The sequence below is a fragment of the Brienomyrus brachyistius genome, chromosome 7 (assembly GCF_023856365.1).
Source record: "Brienomyrus brachyistius isolate T26 chromosome 7, BBRACH_0.4, whole genome shotgun sequence".
Classification (NCBI taxonomy): Eukaryota; Metazoa; Chordata; class Actinopteri; order Osteoglossiformes; family Mormyridae; genus Brienomyrus; species Brienomyrus brachyistius.
Genome location: NC_064539.1, coordinates 20,958,533 through 20,964,769, shown reverse-complemented (window position 1 = coordinate 20,964,769; position 6,237 = coordinate 20,958,533). Strand labels below are relative to the sequence as shown.

The 6,237-nt window shown below is 41.9% G+C and overlaps 1 long non-coding RNA gene across 1 annotated transcript; it reads left to right on the top strand.

Annotated features, from left to right (window-relative positions):
• Positions 1-831: 831 nt before the first annotated feature.
• On the top strand, positions 832-5,544 carry LOC125746570 (uncharacterized). Its single transcript, XR_007399009.1, has 3 exons — positions 832-1,129; positions 1,887-1,961; positions 5,214-5,544. It is a non-coding gene; the product is annotated as an uncharacterized LOC125746570 (long non-coding RNA).
• Positions 5,545-6,237: the final 693 nt, after the last annotated feature.

The window sequence follows — 6,237 nt, the reverse complement described above, 5'->3', positions numbered from 1 at the left end:
GCAGCATGTAAGTATACCTTAACATCCCAGCATACCATCACTGCTTTAATGTAAATAACAAACATTACATGATAATAACAAACATCACAGTCATATTATCATATATATCATATATCATGTTTGGATGTTAAGATATACTTACACGCTGCTTATGAATGTTCTATGAATGCATTATAAGGGCATTATGAAGGAGCCTTTAATGTAATCCTGATAAGCAGAGCCAGCAGGAGGGACTCTCTATGGTCCTGTTTATACTTCGTTTTAAAATGCATCTTGGGCAATTAGATCGCAAGAGAATAGCACTAAATGCAAGTGTAAACAACCACCAAAATGCATTGTGATCCAGTCACTCAAACCATTTACTGAAGTGGTCAGGTGTCTGATGCGTACCCAACGAGGAGGTCACAATAACTGTGTGTGGGGCCATTTGACCTTCTAGTGGAAGCGACATAGGAAACAACGAAATCTGAGCACAAGTGGTCAGCTGGACACCTTAGAGACGCATGATTTAAAAGTGTAAAGAGGGCCTGAGAGACAAAGGCTATAGGAGCTGGGCTGAGGTATTTTTTCTTAATCACTTCTGTATTTGGAGTGGTCTTGACACTTCAGATAATTCATGCAGAGGTTCAGTGGTTCTGCTGAAGAGACCCTAACCCACAAATGTTTTGTCATGCACATATTCCTTTAATAGGTGTGCAGCCTGCCCTCTCGTGCACAAGCCGACATCTTCAGTGTTAAAATGGTGCAAGCAGAGCGACTTGTGCTCCACAGGCTTGTGAGTCATTATTCCCCTGGATGTATCTCAGCATCCGTTGTTTGCCCACTTCAAACGATTCATTTCTTTGACGTTCAGGGTCTTTTGCCAGCGGGCCGACTGAGTCTCAGTGGTTTCGCTCGTATGAACATTTGCCAAATTCCTCCTTTCACTACTGCGGATACATCTCAGCGCCATTTTCTGCGGCCGCATCCTGCGGCTCCGTAGCCATGGATTTTTGCTTCTCCGCGTCAGTTGTTTCTGGAGGATAAGCTGCTAGCCGACTCATCTGTAGGCCGCTGAGGGACCGGAGTGGAGAGGAAGGAGGAGACGGCAAAGCTTTGCAGCGGTGAATCAAACAAACCCCCCTTCCCAGTAAGTGAGCACGTCATAGTTCGCCATGCTGTTTCGATGCTGAGAATGTGATTAGTGCATTCCTTTGTCTGTTTTTGATGTATTATGGATCGTTGATTACCTGCAGCAAGGAAAACATCGCCGCGGAGATCAATATTTAATGCAGAACCCAGTTTAAGCTCTATGTACTTTTCATGTTGGGAATATATGATTATGTTTTAGAGAACATCTTCTGGTAGAAGGTTTACTTCTGCCCTATAGTGCTGATTGGCTCACGAATCACCTTTTCTGTGGCATTTAAATAAGAAAACACAGCCCCATTTAATTAACTGAGCAGTCAGTGAGGCCATCCTCACAGGAGCAGCAGTGTGGTGTCAGCACTTTGTGCGGGCAAAGGTTTTCTGCCTAACAAGCCCTTCAGATGTGCTTGACTCTCATTGGCCTGTGTGCATCATGTGATGTGTTTCAGAGGACCACAATGGAAGGCATGGAGTGGACTTGTATTGTTTTGTAAATACACCACAGTGGCTTGGCCTACATATTTGTTAATGACTCCTTTAAATAATATACGATCAAGAGGATTATGTTGTTTTTGTTTTACTCTTTAAAATGAACCAATATGCTCATTTTAAGCAGTGAGTGAATATATGTTTTCTATAAATGAAAATATTTTCTCAAAGCTCTTAAATGTCTCGTAGAGATATGAGGAACACTATTTTCAGTATTCTTTATTTATTTGCTTTATTTTCTCACTGTGTATTTTTGGGTGTTCCCGCAGCGCCTGCTGAGAGGATAGTAGAGTTTTCATCCTCCTCATTCCTATTCCGATGTCCTGGCCTGACTGATGAGTGCGGTAGGTGCGCTGACATCTTCTCGAGAGCCGAACAGCAAAGGCTGTCACCTTTTAACATTTCCCGGACACGCTGTCGGCCAGCTCACTGCCGCTGCCCCCAGCGTGGGCTTCGGTTTGCAGCTGTCAGACGAATCACATGAGATTAAATTTGCTTTTTGCATTCTGTGTCACACATGCTCGCACATATGCTCAAGGTGTTACACAGACTCTCTCAAGTCCAGACCCTCATGGAAGGAGGACTCAAACACACCCACACTCTCCTAAACCTATTAGTCAGGTAGGAAACACATCAGTGACACACACTTACAAAAATGCCCATGAAGACAAATGCACACACTCTTGCTTCTTCAAATGTATTCTCACATAACAAGGCAGGTGTCTTCAGATGCGAGGTTTGCGGCCCTTTTAACTAGCTTCAGTAGGCAGGGACGGCAAGTTTTTCACTCTGCATCCCGATGCCCCGCTGGGAATTTACAGGAACCAGATTTCAGATCCTGCTCTGCATTTGACCATCACACATATGTTAACATACCTCATCTAAGGCAAAGAACACAGAAAGCCCGCAAAGAATTTCTCATGGCTGAGAACTTGTGTTTCATTTTTGCATTCAAATGGCGCAGTGTGTTTCTGAGTGCATGTTTTCTTTTGTCAAGCATAGCCTCTCCCCAGCCTTCACACAGAACACCTCCTCTCCCCCTGCAAGGCCTTAGGGCATCCAGCCTAAGAGATTTTGATCCCCTTTTTTTGACAAAAATGTAGAGAAAAGGTAGCTTCACTATTTTTCCTGATGTCACCATTCTGCGTTTAACCTGCCTTCATGCATGGGGTCTGAAATCTAATCTTGTTTTGGAAGTTTTGTGGCAGAATGTTACTCCTGCTTAATGGTTCATTAAACTGAATGGGATTGGGTGGTCCTGGGGTGGGGGGGGGGCGGTGGTTCACTCATATGTCATTTGGGTAGCTCAGGAATTTGTGTGAGACCTGGGATGATAAGGATGGGGAAACTTTGGGTGGTACTCTGCCAATGACATCGAGGCTGTCACACCTTATTTAGTGCCCTGCATAGTGAAGCCGTGAAGAAAATGACAGCAGAATTTAAACAAATGCGGCTGAATTGGCAAAGCGTGAATCAGGTAGCAGAGACACCTGGCATCTTTGATCACTTACACTAATGACAGAGAAATTCATACATCAGTAAAACTGCTTATCTCCAAGGAAAGGCTTGAATTTTGCCAGCGTGAATGCACTCATCGAAAAACTTTACAAGATCGCATTCACACAACTGAATGTCTTACTGCCACACCATTTCTTAAATGCCTTACTCAAAGGTACAGCAGAAAACCCCTACAGTAATAAAATTTTCGACTTTTTTGGTTTCTTAGCCAGCAGACGAGGCAATTGGAAGGTCCTGCTTCTCTGTATCTTACCGTCTCGGGCCCCTGTGTGACTTACTATCCAGTGGATACTGGTCGGGTGGCACTGGGCTGCGCTGTTCACCATATTCATTGCTAACCACTGCACCACCATGCTGCCCTAAATTCTATATATGATGCTCAAATTAAATGTAGAATTCATATTCACTTAGTGTGTTATTAGACATACAGTATATGTCCTTTATTCATGTGGTATTATTTCATATTCATATGAAATTAACGTACCATCAGACACATAAATCATGCATTCATGTAGAATCAATATTAAATGTATGCGTCATTAGTAATATGTCCTTTATTCATGTAAAATGCGTATTATATGAATGTTTTATCAATATTAGTTTTTCTAATTCTTTGAATGAACTCCAGTGAATCGTGGACAGTGGTTCCAAACCGTTAGAATGAGCATTTTGAAAAGGAGGATCTATTATCAGTTGATGCATTTGTTCTGTGTTGTGAGAACATAACATGATTTTTTTCATGTCTGTCAAGTAAACTGGTTCAATGTACAGACGCTCCTCTACTTACAAACAAGATATGTTCCGAATGGCCATTCATAATTTGAAATGTTCGTAAATCATCATTCAACATCATTTTAAGGGTATACGTAAGTACAAAGAACTAGGATGCTGGGAGTACGCACGCTACACTGCTGTGCGGCGGGAGTAGCGGCCAGAAGTCGTACCAGGCGGAATTGGTGTGCAGAAAAAATAACTGATGTTGTGGACAGGAAACGGGAGCCCAAGGAACAGAATTTGGACTTACAGTCCTCTTCGTTCGTAAGTCTGAAAGTGCGTATGTTGAAAGTTTTGTTAGTAGAGGAGCGTCTGTATAGAGATCATATGTGTATTTCATTAGAATAATATCCATCCATTTTCCAAACCGCTTATCCTACTGGGTCGCGGGGGGGTCCGGAGCCTATCCCGGAAGCAATGGGCACGAGGCAGGGAACAACCCAGGATGGGGGGCCAGCCCATCGCAGGGCACACTCACACACCATTCACTCACACATGCACACCTACGGGCAATTTAGCAACTCCAATTAGCCTCAGCATGTTTTTGGACTGTGGGGGGAAACTGGAGTTAGAATAATATGAAAGCAATATAAATATTTATTAAGAAACAACAAACACAATTCCTACTAAAGCCATATGATATAAAATATGGTTAAATGTAAAGGGAAACACAGTAATTTATATATATATTCATAATACATTTTAATGCATTCATAAAGCATTATAAACATGCCTATGCATTTTTAAAAAAGGCAAAAACATTATAGACATGTTTATTATGCATTATGACTGCCTTATGATGCTCTCATCCATTATGAACTATAGATACGTTTATAATACATTATAATGACTGATATAAGAAATAAGGATGTTTTATAAGTGCAAAAGTATCTAAAGTGCCTTGCAGATGAAAGCTTCTGAAGACACCTGCCTTGTTATACGAGTACATATTTGAAGAAGCATGAGTGTGGCATTTTTATGTGTGTGTCACTGATATGTCTCCTACCTGACATGATAAATGTTTATAACCATGTTTATACTGCTTTATGAATGTATTATTAATTGTTATGAATGTGTTTATAAAACACTAATAAAATGGCCTTAAGTAAAGTTCAAGTAAAAGTTTAATATTTTTCCTATAAGTTTTCCCTTGAGTGCCTTACATCTCAAGTGTGTTTTTCAGTATGTATGTGGCCATTTGCTTATATCTAGTGAACATTTAAAACCGTCATGCGTTGTCATTTATAATTGAAATTAAAAAATGATTGCTAGCTTTACATGAACCATGTAGTTTTTTGTCATAGGGGAGTGTGTCCAACGATGGGTTGGCGCCCCGCCCTCGGTTGTTCCCTGCTTTGCACAGATTGACTCCAGACCCCCGTGACCCGGAATAGGGACAACAGGTTACAGAAGATGGACAGATGGAGGGTTGCACAAGATGGATGGACACTGGCCCCAAACTGCCACATCTATGATGATAATATTGAGCAAGAATAATTATTATATAATTATATATAATGAACTTCGTAAATGGTAAACAACCAAATTATTCTAAGACATTCTGATAAAATAACAATGACGGAACACTTGTGGATGTCAGAACTTCTGCTACTTGCCACAAAATTATAACTTGTAACTGTCTAATGTGCTTTATATTCAAAGAAATAAAACTTTAAAAAACAAACACTTTGTCCTGTTCTTTGCCTCCTATGGTGTGTTGGCACTGGGTATGTGCTGAAAATAATCAGAGGTGCACAGCCTGGCTTTGCCACAGTGATATACATGCTAACATCTACACCAGGAATCTCAGTTTTTGATCCACAACCTACTTTTGAAACAACCACGGGAGCCTCCTTGACTAAAGTGAAAGACAAAAGGACTGTTTTTAGGCTGGGGACCTAAATGGGTCATGAGAAACATCTCCCTCCCACTCTGTTGCCTGACAAGCTGTGTATTTTTCCGAAGTTAGCAAAACTCACGCTGCCAGCCCCCCCCCCCCCCCCCCCATCCCAATGACTGCACCTGTCAGAGCTGAGGCTCGTTTTTGGGCTGGTAGCGTGTGAGCGGCTAACTGGTTTACTGGTTATGGAACTGGACGTGAACAGAAGGTCCATAGGAGAATGGTTGTTGGACTTTTGACCCAGACTCTTGTTTATGTGTCCCCAGGAAATAAGCTGGCTGGACATTTTGAAGCCTTCTGGGAAAACAGTCTTTTGCAACTGTTCCTTAGCGCTTAGCTTCAGATGGCGCTGTGGTCTGACATGGAAGCGTCGGCTCGCTCCGGTGTGTTTTGTGCTAAAGAAAGCGAAAGGTCACACAGCACACATA